We start from the raw sequence: 20,663 nt of genomic DNA on the forward strand, positions 1-20,663 counted from the left end.
GTCAGAGGATGCCAAGGCCCTGAATCTCCCCATACACCCCAAAGACCGAACCAGAGACCATAGGCCATGCTGCGGGTCAGAAACTGTGCACCAAAACCATTTGGCAGGATTAACAGTCCCAATTCATCCTCTTCGTGGATGGCGGGTGCCTTCAAATCATTGCCAAATGATGGCGACCCTAAGGCGAAGCTCTCCTGGGCTTTTCTGGACAAGATTTGTTCAGAGGAGGCTTGTGGTTGCCTTCCCCTGAGGCTGAGAGTGTGTGACTTGCCCAAAGTCATCCATGGCTTGACAGATGAAGAGCCGAACACATGGTCAAAATGGCAAATGTTATTGATAAGGAAGAAGACACAAGCTAGGAGAGGCCGCAGCAATTTGCTTTTGCCTGAACCTAATGGGAAGGGCATGAGCTCTGCCTCCTCCTCTCCTCTCTTCTCCGCTCTGCTGAACTGAGTCTAAACGGCGTTTGCACTTACTACTCAGTTTGCAGCAAATGCAATAAAAGAGGGGAAAGTGGGAGGAGGAGAGAGAAACTGGGACATTTTAAAAGCATCTGGAGGAAAAAAAGTGGGATGACAAGAGGATCAATGGAGACACTTCAGGACAGTTGGAGAGTATGCAAGCCAGGTATGGATCAAGACCCAAGAAGCAAAATATCTTGCATTTGCCCTCCCAGGTGGATCTGCAAGAGGCCCAGAGGCCCAGAACGGCACTTGCTGAGACAGCATCCCTTCCATCTCATGCGATTCCAAAAGCTGCAAATCAGGGACCTGCCACGGTTATTGTTTTTACGCTTGAAGGAGGACAATGAGCAGCAATATATATATATATATATATTATTATTATTATTATCAGGTGGGAGAGGAGACCGCTGGGGGAAATAGGATGCTATTGATTGAGAAAGTGTTACGGCAGCTAATGTTTCTCTGCTGGGGATTGTTATGAATTCTTTGTTTGCTCCTTTCTCTCTTTCTGTCTCTCGTTCAATTTCTCTCCATGTGTCAAACACGGCATGTTCCATTAGTCTGGCAAAGCGATTATGGGACTCCGATGCAAGTGGCCCTTTTAATAAAGGGAAAACATCCAGGTTTCCCTTGGTTAAGAAGTCTCTGTAGGGTTTTACACCTCCTGTTTTAGAGCTTACCGTCGCGGAAATGTCGTTCGGTTACTTTAAAAAATACCCCATGATTTATTCCATTTGATAAGCTGCATTTGGCACATCGTTACTTCTTGTTGTTGCTACTCTGTGCCTTAAAACCACTTCAGACTTATGGTAAGGCGAACCTTTCTCGCGAAACGCTTCGCAGATGATGTGAGACGAGGCGACCTGGCTCAAAGCAAAATCCTGAATCTTCGGAAGCAAAGGAGGGGGGGGGGGAAGAAGGGGTGAGATAGGAAAGAAAGAGAGGATGCTGAATCTATTGCTTATGTTGCAATGGAGATTACATAACGCTCCCTGGTCACATTTCTCATGCACTTCTGGGGCCTTTTCGGGGCTTTTCGGGCCTGAATCTCTCTGGCGGAAGCTGTTTTACCCGCCACCGGGTAATATTTTGCCACTAAATATGAAGCACTGTCTCGGCAGACCTTGCATGGAACAAAGCGGAACCGAAACCAGCCACATCTATGATGTGCAAATGTCCAAGGAGAAAGCTCCTGTACCTTTCATGGTTGCCCCAGAAGAGCAACGACAGGGATTGCTTGTTGGGCAACCAGGGTTTTGTGTCTGCGTGGGTGGCCTTCAAGTCATTTTTGACTTGTGGCTATCGTGGGTTTTCTTGGCAAGTTACTTGTGGGTTTGCCCTTGCCTTTATCTAGAGAGAGTGTGACTTGCCCAATGGGGTTTTCATAGGCGAGCTAGGATTCGAACCCTTCTCTCCATAGTCATAGTCCAAGACTCGAACCACTATGCCACACCGACTCTCAGGATTTTACCTGAGCTTTCAACAATTTGATTCTCTTCCTATCAAGCTTCACATCCATACACAGAAATCAGACAAACATTGGCTTGGAGGATCGTGAATTTGGTATCCGATCATATATCTTTGCACTAGGGATCTTTATTCCATGAAACAGTTTTGGGGTCTCAAAGCACAGCTTAGTTTTTCTAGGCTGCAAAGCACAGCTTGATGCCAAACAACAGTGTCCGCCTGCGCAAATGAACATTCAGTTTCCAAATTGTGTGCCTTCGAGTCATTTCTGACCTATGGCGACCCTAAGGCAAACCGACCACAGGGTTTTCCTGGCAAGGTTTGATCAGATGGTTGTGGTTTTTTTTTGCCATGCCTCCCTCTGAGGTTGAGAGAGTGTGACTTGCCTAAGGAAAGTAGTGGGTTTAGATGGGTGAGCAGGGATTCAAATCCTGGTCTCCAGAGTCATAGTCCAGGGCTTGAACCACTACACCAGACTATTTTTCTCAAAAGCACTTTATGCCGGTCAGCAGAGGCCTGTGGCCTTATCCGTACTGCAGAAATAAAGCAGTCCGATATCACTTTAACCTCTATGAGTCCATGCTATGGAACAACTGGATTTGTAGTTTTGTGAGGTATTTTGCCTTCCCTGTCAGAGAGCTCTGGTGCCCCAACAAACTCCATCGCATGGTGCCAGGGCAGTTAAAAGTGGCATCAAACTGCATTATTTCTGCAGCGAGGATGCGGCCATTGATCCATTGGGTTTCCTTTAACAGTGGGCCAACTAGAAAGAGAACGTTACACTTGGGGCCTAAAAAACATTTGTTTCGCAGTATCAACAAGTGACGGTTAATGTTGTTTTTTCAGTGCAATGAACCCAGTTATTACTTTTGGGCGAAGCTTTCTTCAGGCTGTTTTCTTGCTTTGTTAGATGATTCGTTTTGAGGAACCAAAACCAAGGGAAACGTCACCGGCAGCATAAGAAATGATGGGGGAAACAGAAAAAGGAAAGCCAGGGCCAGTGATATCTCAAGAGAGTTGGTTCTGCTTCTTCCAAAGGGCGCTGCCCTCTGCAATGCAACTTCCGTCGGGTAGCCCTTGCCATGATGCGCGGCCATTGATCCTTCTCTCCCATCGCCGCTTCCTCCTCCTCCGCTGCCCAAGGCTCCCTTTCCCATTCATATACATTTTAAAAAGAAAAGAGTGGAACAATCAATAGGCTCTTAGCTGGAGATTTCATTAAGGGTTTCTCGGCGCTTCTATCGATCGCCTGCCCTGAGCAAAGGCCAGAACCAGATATGCTGCGGAGAGCATGGAGTGCTCTGATAAAAGCAGGAAATGCAAAGACTTTTCCAAACTGCTCTTTCATGCTGTCCTGGTTTGGCATTATTCCTCTGCCGTCCCATTTTCTCGGCTGCTTTTAAAACGTCCCTGTTTCTCTCTCCTCCTCCCTTTCCCCCTTTGTCCTTGCCATGCTTCAACTGCTGCAAGCTTACTCCGCAGAGAGATCTGGTAGCAACCTTTCAGTTAAAGAAAGAAATTGGCAGCATGAACTTTCATAGACTTCTGTCTACTTCCTCAGACGCATTTTCAAATGTAGTTTGCATTCAGCGGGGAGCAGAGAGGAGAGAGTGGAGTCTGACTTTCCCAAACTCCATCCACAAATTCTCGTTTTAAAAATGGCAGCCTCTTGCGTCCAGGTTTTCGCCAGTGAAATGTCGGAAGGCCTGCCTTTTGCTTTTTGTTTCCAACAAGTGTATTGCCATTCAGGAAGCTATCGCACGGAATTAAGGTGTGCTTTGAGGCCTCGGAAGGTGTTGCAGGAAAACCGATCTGTGTTTTTGCTGCTCCACGTTTGACGGCTTTGACTTTGCGGCTTTGATTATTTCCGGCTTTGCTTAATATGGTCTCTCTAGGAACTACTAAATCCGCCAGGGTAATTCTGCTGGAATTTGGCCATAGAGTTGTGTTGGAGAACCTAGACGTTCCTAGAGCAAACCCTTCTCTAGGCATTTGTAGGTCCTCCAGCATGATTCTACCATCAGCTTCTGGCAGATGTTGACCACAGAGCTGCATTGGAGGACCTGGAGATTCCTAGAGAGCTGTTCTTGCCAGTAAAAAGAATAGTGTTTTCCACATTCACGGGGGTCCTTCGCCCCTAACCCCAGCGAATGTGGAGGGAGCAGTGTATTCATATCCTGCCTTTGGTCCAGTGAACCTCGAGTATCATCCATGGCTTATTTCCTCCTGACAACAATCTTGTGATGTAGGCCAGATTGGGGAAGAATGGCAGGGTGCTTGCCCAATGGTCAGATGCCCAATGGTGCTTCTGCCTCTCTCTGCATGGCATGCAAACCGGAACACCACTTTGTAAAAAGCCTCAGCATATTCAACCATGGTGAGAATATGCACATTCAGGCAGTGGGTTGGATGCAGAGAGAATTGCCTTGCGGTGCAAGATTCTTCCTCTCTCTCAATCTCTCTCTCTCTCTTGCTTGCTTCCTCTTCTTAGGCAAGGCTGGAGGATCAGATTTCTTTGACTTGTCAGCAAAGGAGGAGGTAGCGTGGAATCATCAGAAACGACAAATCGATCGGAAATGGAAACATTGGCGAGGGGAAAGGGGTGAATGCCGAGGCCTTCTCTCCGAGTCAGTCGACCAAGCCAGAGGTTTCTTGGCTGGTCCCAAGGAGAACAGCGCAGAACGGAAGTGGAGCCACGTTGGCGTTTGACACCTGGATAAGTGACCCTATGGGAGAGACACTGTTGTCCTGAGCTTTTCAGTCCCATGTGGCAAAAGAGGAGTTGTGCACATGGCAACACTGTGCACATGGGCGAGCAGGTGCTTTTGGAGGCACATGGTGCCGTGTACTCAGTTTGCAGAAAGAAACACATTACTGCAATGTGGTCACTTACAGATAAATGCATTTGTCCCTCCATATTGGCTAGGGTTAGGGGCACAAGACCCCTGTGAATATGGAAAAACCACAAATGACAAAAACGCCATATTTTTACCTGAGAGGACACCTATCTAGGAATCTCTAGGTCCTCCAGCGCAACTCTGTGGTCAACGTCCAAAGGACACTGACCATAGGACTGCCCTGGAGGAGCTACAAAGGCATAGTAGAGTATTCTCTCTAGGGATCTCTAGGTCTTTCAGTGCAACTTTTAGTTAAGATTGACCACAGAGTTGCACTCTCTGGATCTAGATATCCAGAGAGAGAGAACATATTAATCAAAGCCACAAATATCAAAGCCAGAAATATGGAGGGATGAGTGTATATGATCGCTGTATATACGGTAGAGTTGCGGTGTCATTCCTTTGGTGAACTATTGTAATATAGTTCATTATATTGTCAGTTTCTCCCTGCTATTTGTTCTGCGTTTGCTGTGAAACCTTCCTGCAGTGTGTTTTCTGGTGTATTCAGTGGCACATGATGCAACGGTTAATACATAACTCTGCCTACAGAAACCGAGTCGGCTACTCAACCCTGGGATAGGATCTGAGCCAACATTTAGCTGCCATTTGATAATGTCACATGGAACGTGGCCCTTCCATGAGGCCCAGTGAGGCGGCTGCCTCGGTTGGCAGATGGTGGAAGGAAATACCAAGGTGTCATCGGAGAGAAACATAAACTATGTTTGCCCGCCCTGCACATCTCAAGGTAAGCCTCCCGACAGCAAAGAGTTGGACTGGATGTCACAATCGCCACGTACGGATGTGAGAACTGGACAGTGAAGAAAGCATACACTTATGAAGAAAACCGATGCATTGGAGATGTGGGGTTGGAGAAGAGTGTTGGGGTACCATGGACAGCCAAGAAGACCAACCAATGGGTCCTTGAGCAGATCAAGCCTGAAATCCCCTTGGAGGCCAAGAGGACCAAAGCCAGGCTGTCTAGCTTTGGCCACACAATGGAGTTCATCAGACAAAGGAAATTGGAAGTATAATCCAATGGCAATCCGAAGGCAATCATGGGGTTTCACGTTATTGCGTGATAGATCACCACACGCAATTTCGGGCAATGGGAAGCTGGTCTGAATGAAATCATGGGTTTCATGTTATTGCGTGATAGACTACCACACACAATTTTGGGCAATGGCAAGCGATTTTCGGGCAATGCGGAGCCAGTTCGAACGCAATTCGAATTCACGTAAATTCACTGAACTAGTGAATTCACATGAATGCGTTCTGGCCCCACTTTCTTTTCATTCGACATTAAGAGAAATTCCTCCCGTGTGATAAACTCCAATGAAAAGAGACAAGTCTCTTCCCTTCTTTCTGTTTCCTCCCTCCCTTTCTCTCCCTCCCTCCCTCCCTCTTTTCTTCTCCTTCCTTCTCTTCCATTTCTTCCCTTCCTTCGTTGTTTCCTCCCTTCTCTGCCCTTCTTCCTTCCTTTCCCCCTTCCTTCTATTTTCTCCCTCCCTTCTCTTTTTTCTTCTCTTCTTTCCTCCCTCCGTTTCCCTTTCCTTCCTTTCTTGTTTCCTCTCCCCTTCCCCTCCCTTCTCTTCCTTCCCTTTTCTCTTGTTTCCTCCCAACTTATTCCTCCTTTCTCTTCTCTTCCTTCCTCCGTCTCCCTTCCTTCTTTCTCGTTTTTCCATTTCTTCCATCCTTTCCTTTTTTTCCCTCTCTCCCTGCCCTCCCCTTCTCTCCTCTCTCTCCCCTCCCCTTCCTTCCTTCCTTCCTTTTCTTTACTCCATTGCCTTCCCTTTTCCTTTCCTTCTGCTCCCTCTCTCCCTTCCTTCCCTCCTTTCTGCTTCCTCTCCCCTTCCTCCCTCCCTCCTATTCTCTTCCTTCCTTCTTGTGTTTCCTGCCTTCTTTCTGCTCCCTCCCTCCCTCCCTCCCTCCCTCCCTCCTTCCTTTCTGCTTCCTCTTCCCTTCCTCCCTTGTTTCCTCCCTCCCTTTCTCTTCCTTCCTTCTTATGTTTCTTTCTGCTCCCTCCCTTGTTTCCTCCCTCCCTCCCTTTCTCTTCCTTCCTTCTTGTGTTTCCTTCCTTCCGCTCCCTCCCTCCCTCCTTCCTTCCTGCTTCCTCTTCCCTTCCTCCTTTGTTTCCTCCCTCCCTCCCTTTCTCTTCCTTCCTTCTTATGTTTCTTTCTGCTCCCTCCCTTGTTTCCTCCCTCCCTCTCTTTATCTTCCTTCCTTCTTGTGTTTCCTTCCTTCCTTCCGCTCCCTCCCTCCCTCCTTCCTTCCTGCTTCCTCCCTTGTTTCCTCCCTCCCTCCCTCCATTTCTTCCTTCTTCTCTTTTCCTTCCTTCCTTCCTTCCTTCCCTTCCTGGGGCCCTTTAAAGCCGCCAGGCGAAGGGGCGGAGAGAGAGAGAGAGAGAGAGAGAGAGAGCAGCAGAGGCAGAGGAGGAGCAGCCCCTTCCTCCCCTTCTCCTTTCCCTCCTTCCCTCTTTCCCTCCTTCGCTGGGGGGCTGAGGGTCCCTGCTCCTGCCAGCCCCCTTCCCTGCAGCCCCGGAGAGCCCTCCAAGCCCGGTAAGCCATCCCTGCCTCCCCCGGTTGTTTGGCTCAATGGAAACACTGACGCCTCCCTCCCTCCTTCCTCTCTTCCTTCCTTCCTTCCATCCATCTTTCTTTCTCTCTCCCCCCCCCCCCTTCTTGCCAAGACCTTCTCCACCTCCCTCTTGAGGGTGAACCAGGGAAAAGAGGGTTTTTTGTCCTTATTCCTTTGGGTAACGTGTGATCGCGTGTACACGTGTCTGTGGCTGCGTAGACACGCGTCTATTGTCCACTGGCGTCCACTGGCTTCCCCTGCTTTGGGATGAAATGGGAATCCCCCATGGCATGCTTCTTTCATAAATGGGGTTCTCCCCCCCAGTTGTGGGAGACACGTGTCTGGTGTGTGCGTGTGGATGGGCTCCTGGGGAGAACACGGGTCTCCCTCCTCCATCACATGCTTCACATCCCCAGTTCCCTCACTGGTCTGGAGTGGGAGGCTACTGGGCTGGGAAGAGGACAAATGGGGAGAGTAGAGCTATATGGGTCACATCCCAATATATGCAAATATCTATCTATCTATAGAGAGGGAGAGATCAATATTTACTATAGTCCTCTATATTTAGTTAGTTAGTCCTTTAACACTTATTTATCGTCCTTTATTAAGAACAGCGAAACACAGCATCCAAGATACAACCAAAACCCATACCAGGGATATAGGCATATGTTTCAATGTGTACAGTGTGTGTACATATACATGTATGTATGTGTATTGTATGTATGTATGTATATTCAAGGAAAGTGTTTTAATGGATGTTGTTAATTGTTGATTTGTTGTTGTGCCCCATTACTATTACTACTATAATGATGATTACTATTATTTATTAGTATTATTACTACTAGTAGTAGTACTATTGCTACTATATAGTGGGGGCTCTGAACATAGGGTCCATGGAATGAGTGTCAAAAACAACGCACACGCACACACATATAATAATTATTATGTGTTTGTGTGTTATTATCATGTGTCATTCTTTTTACATCTTTATGATACATACACACACACAATTGTTATAGTGTGTGCATGTCATTTTGGACACTCATTCCATAGACCCCCAAGTTCACAGCCCCCTACTATGTAATATTATTATTATTATTATTATTATTATTATGACACACACATTATTATTATTGTGTGTGCATGTGTGTCATTTTTATTATTTTTATTATTAATAAAATTATTATTGTTATTCTTTTCATCGTATGTAAAGTCTGTCTATGTTTTAGTATTTGCTGTGTCCATATATATATATATATATATATATATATATATAATGACATACACATTATTATTGTTGTGTGTGCGTGTGTGTAATTTTTATTTTTATTTTTAAAATTATTATTATTACGACACACATTATTATTATTGCGTGTGCATGTGTGTCATTTTTATTATTTTTATTAATAACAAAATAATAAGTGTGTATCATAATAATAATTTTATTAATAATAAAAATAATAAAAACGACACACATGCACACACAATCGTAATAGTAATAATAATAATAAGTGTTTATCATAATAATAATTACTATTACTATTGTGTGTGCATGTCTGTCACTTTTGACACTCATTCCATAGACCCCAAATTCACAGCCCCCACGATATAACAGTTGTGGTAATAATATTATTATAATGTTATTATGACACACATCATCATTATCATCATCATCATCATTATTACTATTATTATGTGAATGTGTGTCATTTTTGACACTCATTCTGTTGGTTCCAAGTTCAGAGCCGCCAGTATATAATCGTGGTATTATTAATATTATTATTAATGCCACTCTTAGTACCACCATAATTATGATTATTTTGGAAAGGGTTTGTGCGTGTGTGCGTGTGCGTGTGTGCGTGTGTCCATGTGTTTGTGAAGGCCTAAATGGAAGGGGTTACATCCCAATATAGACAGAGAGTGAGATATTTATTGCAGATCGGGACCACCTCCACTGCCATCATCATCATCATCATCATCATCATCATCATCATCATCATCATCATCATCATCATCATCATTACTGTTATTATTACTACTATATAGTGGGGGTCCGTGGGATGGGTGAATGAATGGGAATAGGAATAGGCATTGCAGCATTGGGGGGAAAGGAAGGTATGCGTTTGTGTGGCTTTTGTCAATAGCATTTCTCCACCTTCTCTGTTTATCCCCCCAGTTTATCCGTAGCCTTCCTCACATTTTCAGCAGGGTCTCTGAATCACCCCCCCCCCCCAAATAAGATTAAGAATATATAAAGACACACAGCTATGCATATGTGTGTATGAATATGAATACGAGTAGCAGTATTTTGGGGACGGGGGGGGCATGTGTAGTTATGTGTGTTTGTATCTGTAGCATTTCTCAACATCTATATGTCTATATACACATACACACATCGATGTGTGTGTGTATATATATATATATATTATACACACACATATCTGTAGATATAGATACACACACACACACACACACACACACACACACACACACACACACAGAGTCCCCTACAGTCAGACATGACTTGACAGCTTAGTTAAAGGGGAAATCTCTACATATACACACACAGACGCACATACACAGACATACGCTCATACACACACACACACACACAAATACATACATACACACACATATAGAGAGAGAGTTCCCTTTTAACTATATATATAATCACACATATACATGTTTGCGTGTCTTTATATTTTTAATGTTTAGTGGGCGATTCATAGACCCTGCTGAGAATGTATGTGTGTGTGCGTATACATATGTGTGTGTGTAAATTTACAGCGCTTCATAAATAAAGGATAATAATAATAATAATAATAATAATAATAATAATAATAGTGTGTAAATAGATAGAATCATCACACATATACATGTTTGCATGTCTATATATTCTTAATCTTTGGTGGGCGATTCATAGATCCTGCTGAGAACGTGTGTGTGTGGGTGTACATATATGTGTCTCTGTCTGTCTGTCTGTCGAATCACACATCTATCTATCTATCTATCTATCTGATCACACATATACATATTTGCATGTCTATATATATTCTTAGCCTTTGGTGGGGACTCAGAGACCCTGCTGATAATGTGTGTGTGTGTGTGTGTGTGTGTTTGTTGTTGCTGTTGTTATCCAGCCTATATAGACTTGCTTTCCTGAGGGTTGCCAAGGTGTGTGCATCCCTGTGCATTGTCAGCACATGTGCGCAGGTAAGACATGCCAACATTTGGCAGGGAAACCATTTGCTTTTCCTCTCCTTCCTCTCCTTCCTCCCCAGCCTCCGGTGTGGTTTCCAGAGGCTCTTTTTTTCCCCTTCTGAGGGTGGCATTTTGTCGGTGGTTTGCTCCCCCTCTCTGCTTGTGATTGTCATATGTGGCGGTTGTGGGGAAGGAGGTGCTCCCACAGCTTGCATCGAGATGTCATTCATGCACAGAACATCATTTTTAGCGTAGCGCTCGTCTCTCCCAAAGGAGGAGGGTTTCTATCTGGTTTTCCCCAGGTTCTTCTGTGCCCACATCTGCGTGGGCAGGCATCAGGTGCGAAGCAGGAGACGGTGGCCCACATCTGGGGCTGCGTGATGTTCGCGTCTCACCGATGCAGCTGGCGCACTCTTTGCAAACCAGGCTGGAGAGGTTGCGAAGGGCCTTTCCTTTCCGATCGATGGATTTGGCTTTTGCTCTCCATCCTCTGCGCCGGTGAATGATTTGCAAAAGTCACGTGGAGCCTGTTTAGAGAGACCGAGGCAGCTGCGTCGGCAGCCGGCCGATTGAGAGAGGCACTCATGGACGTTGCGGAAATGTACAGTGACATCCATCAGCAACGCATAACATGTCGGAAATGGCTGGCAATTTAATGTCATGTGGCTGTGCGCCTTCAAGTCAGGGTGGCTCTAAGGCAACCCCGTTATGGGGGTTTCACAACACCGTTTGTTCAGAGGAGGCTTGCCCTGAGGCTGAGAGAGTGTGACTTGCCCATTCTCACCCAGTGGGTTTCATGGCTGAGCTGGTAATTGAACCCTGGTCTTCAGAGTCATAGTCGAATGCTCAAACCACTGCGCCTGGGTTGCAATTCCACCTAAATGTTTGGGGAAACTACTTTAAGAGGTATTTAACAGTGCCTCGGAGTGTGGTGGACGTCTTTGGAGGTCTTTAAATAGAGCTTGGGGTGTGTGTGTGTCATTTTTCAAAACTGATTTAGCTGTGTATTCCTTTATGGCACTGGGTTGGACTGGATGACCCTTTGTGGTCCCTTTGGAGGCAAGGAAGCATCCCACTGACCTGTCCCTTCACCCTCTCGCCTCCGCATTGCTTCCTTGCTTTCCAACCGCATCCTGCTGAATTATTTATTGGTTAGCAAAAATGGCTATCTGGAAGATGCAGAGGACAGATTTGCAAAGGGGTGTGCAGTTGTGTGGGCGAGAGAGAGTGTGTGCATCCGCTTGTGGGTGGTGTAGGCCTCTCTGTGCGCTTTGCACACATGCCAAAGGTAGAAGAACCATGCATAGCTTTGGGCTTGTTTCCCTAGGAGCAAATAGTTTGTAGCAGCCACCATCTTCCATCATGAGGATGTGGTCTAAGTGCAACCCAGAGATGTGGCCCCAGGAAGGTTTACAGGTAGGAAATAATAAATTATAACATTTGTTTAACCTGTGAAGTTTAAGGCTTTCGCGTTTGGCATCCATAGATTTTTTTGTGGGTTTTTCGGACTATGTGGCCATGTTCTAGAAGAGTTTCTTCCTGACGTTTCGCTAGCATCTGTGGCTGGCATCCTCAGAGAATGCTGGCATGGAAGTGAGTGGGGTACATATATACTTTCAACAACAGAACAATACACAGATTAACATGGAAATCACTCCTCCCTACCCAGGGTCACACAGTGCCCAACTCTCTTCTATGCCAGCCACAGATGCTTGTGAAACATCAGGAAGAAACTCTTCTAGAACATGGCCACAGAGCCCAAAAACCCCACAAAGAACTATTTGTTTATCTAGCCATCATCTATCTAGCTACATATCCCATCTTTACCATCTTTATCATCCATCCATCCATCCATCCATCCATCCATCCATCCATCTCACCTTCCAATAGGGGACCCAAAGATTGCTTGTGTGTTGTGTGTTTTCCCATCGTTTGCGACTTAAGGCGACCCTAAGGCAGAACTCTATTTCGCTTTGGTCAGGCCTCACCTGGACTCCTGTGTCCAGTACTGGGCACCACAGTTCAAAAAGGATGTTGAGAATTTGGTCAAGCAGAGGATGAACAGAATGGCGACGGCTCTAGAAACCATGAAGCCCTATGAGAAGAGACTTGGAGAGCTGGGAATGTTTAGCCTGGAGAAGGGACGGTTAAGAGGTGATATGATAGCCCTGTTTAAATATTTGAAGGGTTGTCACATTGAGGGTGGAGCAAGCTTGTTTTCTGCTGCTCCAGAGAATAGGACAAGGATGCAACCACAGGACAAGAGATTCCACCTCGACATTAAGAAGAATGTCCTGATAGTAAGAGCTATTCGATAGTGGTCTCAGAGTCTTCTTCCTTGGAGGTCTTTAAACAGAGGCTGGATGGCCATCTCTTGGGTTGCTTCAATTGTGTATTCCTGCATGGCAGAATGGGGTGGACTGGATGGCCCTTGGGGTCTCTTCCAGCTCCATGATTCTGTGCCCCGTTTGGCATATTTTGCATAGATTCCATTTGAAGGAAGCATGGAACAAGGGCGAACCCAGCGCCACCAAACCAAAGAAGAGCGTTTGAGGTCAAATCGATAAAGGAGAGGGGATTGCATGGCGGCGCTGTAGTGTGATCCCCTTGCGCGAGTGCGCTCTTTCTCCTGGGTGTAGTAGCAGCGCATGCTTTCGGAGATCTTGGGGATTTCCTGCAAGGTGTCTTGTTTAATTTGCTGCTGAAAGTAATTAGCAGCCAAATGGAACAACCTGGCAGCTGACATGCTGGATGGAATTGAGCTTCTCAGCTTTGATATTACTAAGGCGGCCGTGCTGTAATGGCGATAGGCTTGTATTACCCCACATTTCTTGGGCATTCTAGTGTTCTCGACATGGCATATAAATCCTGGCACAAAGGGTCTTGTTTTTCCTGGTGTGAGGTTTCAGAAGCCAGGGATGACCCTACTGAACCTCTGACCATACTAACCTTCCCAGCTAATAGGAGAAATAAGGTGTGTATAAACTTTGCAAGATGTTTTAGCTGGTTCCATGTCTGAGGACTCAGCCTTCCATCTTACCAGTCCTGAGGCCTATTCACATTACAGAATTATAGTTTGATGCTTCCACTTTAACTTGCCATGGTTCCATCCTATGAAATGCTGTGGTTGGCAGTTTGTTGTTGTCGTTGCTGTTGTGTGCCTTCAAGTCATTTCTGACTTCTGGCAACCCTATGGCAACCCTAAGGCAACCCTATCACTGGCAGGTTTCTTCAGGGAGTGTTTGGCATGGCCATCCTCTGAGGCGGAGAGAGTGTGACTTGCCCAGGGTCACCCAGCGGGTTTCCAGGGCCGAGCTGGGATTCAAACTCTGGTCGTAATCCAGTGCTCAGACCACTATACCACACTGATTTTGCTGTGTGTGTGGGATGCCAGCATGGTGTTGTGGTTTGAGTGTTGGACTGTGACTCTAGAGGCCAGGGTTTGAATTCAAGCTTAGCCACGGCAAGGCAATGACAAACCCCCTTGGAGCAAACCCTGCCAAGAAAACCCTTAGGGTTGCCATAAGTCGGAAATGACTTTAAGGCGGGCAACAACAACTGGATGCAATGGCTTTTTGCAAAGTAAGGGGCCTGTGGAGGCATGGAAGAAACAGAACAGCTTCAAGGCAGCCGTCGCAAAGGCGACACTTTGCGTGATCTCCGGCTGGACGGATTCCTAATAGTGCGGCGGATAAAGAATGAGCCGAGACGATTTTTTGTGACTCCCTGGACAAATGTTTCCTAAGCCTTGAATGACAGGCAAAAAAAAAAGCCTTCTACCGCTATGGGCAGGGAGTCAAAGGCTGGCATTTCGTGGGAGGGTGGCTTTGGCCATTCTGGGGGGAGCAATAATACTGCTATTTAGTTGGCATTTTTGCTGTAAGAAGGAGAAAGAAAGCACGGCATGACTGGCTGCAAGAGCAGGGAACACAGGCAGACAGCCGGCTGTGCTATTTATATTATTTCCTATAGACCTCCATTATTTGCCTTTTTAAAAGGGTTCTGTTCCCATCGTCGGAAAGTGAGAAGAAAGGGGTCTTTGGCCGGAGATAAACACTGGCGGTATTTCTGGCTCCTCGAATGGCGTTTCTAAGTGGGCAGAGAAGTAAAATCTGCTCTATTCAGTTAGCATGCTGTCTCCCAAATGAATGATTGTTTGTATTGGATAGTTTGGGTGGGATGGATGCCTTACAGGGGACTACATACCCTTAAGGTACCAGATCGTGCCTCATTTTAGAAGCTAAGCAGCATCAACCCTGGTTAGTTCATGGGTGAGAGACCACCCATGAATACCAGCTGCTGTCGGTTCTGTTTCAGAGATAGGAACTGGCAAAACCACCTCTGAGTCCCTGCCTAAGAAACCCCTGCAAAATTCATGGGATCATGATATGTCGACAGGAGAAGGTGCACACACCTCCCTTACCTTATTGGATCAACTCATATATGTTGGAACTGAATTTACGGTGCAAGTGATGACATTTATAGCCATAAACATCTTGCTATTTCAATTTTTGAGTATCTTGCCTTATTTAGTCTTCATAGATAGCATGGTGTAGTGGTTTCAGTATTGGATTATGATTATAGAGACAAGGGTTCGATTCCCCGCTCGGCCATGAAACCCACCCTGGGCAAGTCACACTCTCTCAGCCTCAAAGGAAGCCAGCGGCAAACTTCCTCTGGACAAATCCTGCCAAGAAAACCCCATCACAGAGTTGCCATAAGTTGCAAAGGCACACAGCAACAGCGAAATTGATTTCCCCAATAACACTGAATTGTTCTGTGCTATTTCCTGCTGTAATCCAAAATGGCTTAGCCTTGATAGCAAGAATAGCAAGAGCTATTAGCATTACAAAAGACCCGCTCCTAACAGAGATGCAAAGTGTGTAGAGAGACCTTGTAGCCCCTTTGAGACCAACTGAAAGAAAGAAGTTGGCAGCAGGAGCTTTCGTAGACCCAAGTCTACTTCCTCAGATGCATTCACTGTTAGGAATGAAACCTGTCTGTCTACCCAGTTGCTTGCATTTGGAGATTGCTCTCGTGGGTTTTGCTATAGGGACTGTCACCATGGCAGGCCAGGACTTGCATGGCTGGGGAGGGTTTCAAAATGTTCCCATTTGCAAAGCTGCCTTGGAGCTGGGGAAGTTTGCAGGAAGAGAGGCCAGACTGACTTCTTTGGAGTGCAAATAATTCATTAGAATCTGAGACACAAAGGAGTCCCAAGCTTGGGAAGCAACAGAGAAAGGACTGTTTGACTCGAAGCAAACTGCAGACCGTGATGTGAAAAGGCAAGAGCCATGAATTTCCACCAAAGGCCCCGGAGAACTATGGCAACAGAGATAATTTGCTTCGGAAGAAGGGGCTTTACAAACAGAGCCCCTTGGCTTCAGTCCTCTTTTCTCCTCTCACGTCTTTCACCTCTTCCACCCATCTTTTTTGAGGGCCCTAATCTATTCCCTATATAGAAGTGGGCGTCCCATATGTCCACAAGAGCCTTTGCAATCTGGGAAGGCAGGTTAATTGAATAGTATATATGGTCCTGGGGAGGGGGTGCACCTTATAGTAGTGCTGAAAACTAAAGGTTGTGTGGGTTGCCTGAATAATAAGTGAGATCCCCACTGTGAAAACAAAGCAGTAGTTGAGATATTGTGCCGATATATCCTGGAGGTGGAAATGCTATTCAGAAAAATAGTCGGAAAACGTTTTTCTCGAGTGTCGGAAAACTGTGATGAGGACCAACAAGAAGGTTCGTTGTTCGGGGATTTATCCCGTGCAAAATTTGACCCAGAAACAGCATTGCCTGCATAGAAATATTAATTTCTGCATCCAGAATGATGTGTTCTGTGCCAAAATGCCATGCAAAAGTCTTTGAGGTCTATGAAATTATACTGGCTGTGTGTGTGTTTGTCCCTCTCTCACAACACTAGGGTTTGGGTTCTTCCAGTGGAAGCACATCCTACAAAGAGGACACCCAATTTCTGTTTGAAAACCTCTAACAAAGGAGAGTCAACCGCGTTCCAATGTAGAAAACAGAAACAGGTCCGTGGTTTGTTCCGCCTTACCCTCCATGTGCCATAGCAATGGAACAATGTGAAGTCGAAGGCTTTCGCGGCTGGCATACATAGCTTTTTGTGGGTTTTTCAGGCTAGGTGGCCATGTTCTGGAAGAGTTTATTCCTGATGTTTCTCCAGCATCTGTGCTGGCATCTTCAGGAGTGCTTTTGTTGTGTATTGCATGGTACGGGGTTGGATTAGATGGCCCTTGGGGTCCCTTCCAACTCTAAGATTCTCTAATTCTGTTTCTCCCTTTCCTGCTCACTGAATAATAACCCTTCTGGCATGCAAGGGCTCTCTGCAGCTCTCATTTGAAGCCTTTTTTGGTTGGAAGTGGCTGAAAGAAACAAAATCTTCTCTTGGGCCTAGTGCTAATAATCCAGATCTGCATTTCCAGTGTCTTTCCTCACACACACATACATACGCCCTGCTTGATTCATGCCTTTGAAGAGCTGTCACACTTGTCACAATGAAAAGATTCAGAAACCAGAGTGCCCCACTGCCATATCGGCATGCCAGGGAGGGGTTATAGTGGCAGCGCTCTTGGTCTCCGTATTGACTGCCTCCTTGGTGGCCTGTTCCACCTCTTTGGCCAGCGGGCTCGGCATCATGACTCTGTGACTGTCACTTTGCATCTGTCTTCCCTCCACACATCGTGAAGATGAAAGAAATTGCGCATGAGTGAAGGAAGCAGGTTGTGCGTACGCGCGCGTTTCTATCCCTCATCGTGTGTGACAGAATCAGAGCTTGGAAAATTCCTTTTCCAAAAGAATTTGTTCCCTTAACTCTGATTCCAGCAGTGACTTCAGAAGCACACAGAACTGAGAGAAGTCAAAGTAACTCAGTGAGGATGGAGTGGAATGCTAACAATCGTTCCTTGGTTTTCTATCCTTTTCCTGCTTTCATCATGTTTCCTCGGAGTATACCACAGTTCAGAATGCAGAACAGATGATACCATTCTGTTTTGCACTGGCCATGCTCTGTCCAGATCCTGGCTTCATAGAGGAAGCCTGAATCGGAAGCAAGTGTCATGAAGACAGTCCAGACCTGATCGAGGGTTTTGACCTTGCCCCATGTAAACAGGACGTACTTTGTCCATGTAGAAAAGCCCCAAGATGATCAATGGTTTGGGAACTTAAGAACGGCTGGATGTGTTTAGCTCGGAGAAACCTGAGAGGTGATACGAGAGTCATCTTCAGACCTGGAAGATGCTTTTGTCTGCTCAAAGGGATTAGACCTGAACCTACAGATTAAGAGGACAAGAAAGGCAGTTATGACCAATGGTTAGGAAGAAATTTGATAGTTAAAGCTGTTTAATAGTGGAATAGACCTGCTCTCTCAGCCTCAGAGGAAGGCAAAGGCAAGTCCCCTCTGAACGAATCTTGCTAAGAAAACCCTGTGACTTATGGTCACCATGAGTTGGAAACTCATAGTCATGGTCAACGTAAGGTCACCATGAGTTGGAAACTCATAGTCATGGTCAACGTAAGGTCACCATGAGTTGGAAACTCATAGTCATGGTCAACGTAAGGTCACCATGAGTTGGAAACTCATAGTCATAATCAACGTAAGGTCACCATGAGTTGGAAATGACTTACAGGTACACAACAGCAACAACAATGGTCTCTCCTTTGCTGGAGATTTTATAAGAGGTTTGATTCACCCTTATGACTGGACTTCAGCACTGGTAGATGGTCTTTGTGATCCCTTAAGACTCTGGTTCTATGAATACTGCCTTGGCCCTGAATGTTATGGAGATTTGACCCAGAAAATGTGCCCTGAAAGTTTCCCATGGGTAGCTTTGACAGGCGTGTGTGTCCCAAGGAGGGGAAATTCAGCGTTCCTGACCATTGCTCCTGGATCAACCACCAGAGCGATGACTTCGAGTGTGCGAAGCCATCCATCCAGCAATATTTTAAGGGAGAAACCAGCGAAGAACGGAAAGAGACGTTCCATGGGCTAGTCAGGAGGAAGAGCTGCTCTCCAAAGGCTTGTGACCCGGTCAGCGCATGGTGTCTTGCCTGACGGAGAATCAATCTGACAAGGAAGAGCTCAGCTGTCAGGATCATTTAGTTCCAGAAGCGGATGTAGGAGGAGGGAGAAGAAGAGTGGGGTGGGCAGAGTAAAGTCAGAGTCCAGCTTTGGTTCAGCACCAGGAAGAACAAGTTGGCGTCACATTGATGTGGAATAGATATTTACCTCTTTTTAAGCTGATGGAAGGATTCAGAGCTAATATTGATGGGGTGGCATAGAACCATAGAGTTGGAAGGGATGCTGTAGGTCGCCTAGTCCAACCCACTGGTCAATGCAAAATATCCAGACATCCAGGGAGAAGATCCCACCGCTTCTCGAGGCAATTGGTCCCGTTGTCGAACAAGTAGAAAAGTCCACAAAGCGTGTTGCTGCTTCCGCTTGGACCGGCAATATGTCGGTGACGCCGCTGTGGCTTCAGCAGGGCACCTTGTAAACCTCTTAGCTCCGTTCTAAACGGTTGACTTCGCCATCCCTCTTTCTATCATGTTAGCCTCCAAGTAGATTTATGGCTTGTGGGCTTCCCTGTTTTTGCCTTGTCGGGCTTTGGAAGGTTATCCTCAGTTGAAGCAGAAGTGTTCTTGTGGGTTTTTTGTTCCCTCCAGCACTGACATTTAGTTTTGGGAGAGATCTGTGAAAATGAAAAGGACCCTGAAAGTATTTTGGGTTTTAGCACTCATTCTATATGTATCCGTGAACACTATCTTCATGGCAAGTTTTAGGGTGGATTGTTCTCTCCTTTCACTGCAAATCCTCACTCTTCATTTTTTTATAGGTAAGGCCTGTCTTTTGCTACATAGGAATACATACTGGCCATGTGCCTAATACATCAATAGTCATAATAATAATAATAATAATAATAATAATAATAATAATAATAATTTGTATCCCGCTTCTCCAGAGGATCGAAGCAACTAACACTAAAAACATCCCTAAAATACAATAGAATGATATAAAATATGCTAGGGAAGAGCAAGTGTTAACCCCCGAGCAAAATGCATCTCTGGGTTGTGATCAACGATCTTTGGAGTAGAGTTTGTAAGCATTCCTTTCGAGGACTGCAGGTCCCTGAATCCCTTGAGAGATATCGGGAGCTGTAGTTCTCAAAAAAAGGAATTGATCCAGATTTCCTCCTTTTGGTTCCATTCATTCCGAGGTTCTGGCAGCCAGATAACTCAGGTTTGTGTGCTTTGCGGTATTTATCCTTGTCACATCTTGGGATGCTAAAGAGTCTCTTTATTAAAATGGTTTATGGCAAGCGCAGCTGAGCGTTGGAAACAGAGCGCTTCCTTTCATTAAACCTGTGAAACGAAAAGCTTGCCCCCCCTTTTTTTTACTCTGCTCTTGAAACAAAATGGGTTCTCTCGCAAGATGGCCTCATTGTGACACCGATGGCATTTAGCAGTCACAAAGTGCAGCGTTGCCCCGTCTCTTGCGTCTTTGTCTGAGGTCCTCTGTTATATTGCATTTCTCTGATAAAAAGAAGATAGTAAGACCACCGCTTTCGTGAATCAAGATGCCTCAATGAAAATACTAGGAACAGAACAATGAAAGGGGCTGTGCCCAAATCAAGGCAAAATGGATTGTTTTTTCTCGCTTACTTAAGGAAAAAGAAGGGAAATCGAATGAAGAGCAGAGTGGAGGGTGAGTCCTGGAGAGGGAAGGAGGAAGCTAACTAAGTAAATATGTTCTACTAAGCAAACTAGACATTTGCACATAGTCCTTTCCTCTTACCTGGAGCGGAAACTGCCAAGACTGAAGAATGTGTGCCTTCGTCTGTTGGTTAGAGGTGACCTACAAACATAGGAAGCTCAGGGTTGTGTAGGGTTGCTATTTGTGTATAGGGTTGCATAGTGTTAGTCTGGTGAACTTTGCCAGTGGATATTCCTGCTATGCTTGCACTGGTGATTTAGGAGAGTGCCAAAACTGTATTAATGGGAACATTTAGGTCGCATCTGCACTGCAGAAATAATGCACTT

At 45.7% G+C, this 20,663-nt stretch overlaps 1 protein-coding gene across 1 annotated transcript in view; it reads left to right on the plus strand.

The window, feature by feature from the left end:
• The first annotated feature begins 7,293 nt into the window (after positions 1 to 7,293).
• LOC149287105 (SH2B adapter protein 2-like) overlaps positions 7,294 to 20,663 on the plus strand; it is a 34,285-nt gene continuing 20,915 nt past the window's right edge. Inside the window, exon 1 of the mRNA XM_089493447.1 lies at positions 7,294 to 7,383. The gene's annotated coding sequence lies outside the window, so the exon portion shown is untranslated. The remainder of the gene's footprint in view (positions 7,384 to 20,663) is intronic.

This window comes from Sceloporus occidentalis, unplaced genomic scaffold (assembly GCF_023333645.1).
Source record: "Sceloporus occidentalis isolate IW3139 unplaced genomic scaffold, rSceOcc1.0.p SCAF_64, whole genome shotgun sequence".
Classification (NCBI taxonomy): domain Eukaryota; kingdom Metazoa; phylum Chordata; class Lepidosauria; order Squamata; family Phrynosomatidae; genus Sceloporus; species Sceloporus occidentalis.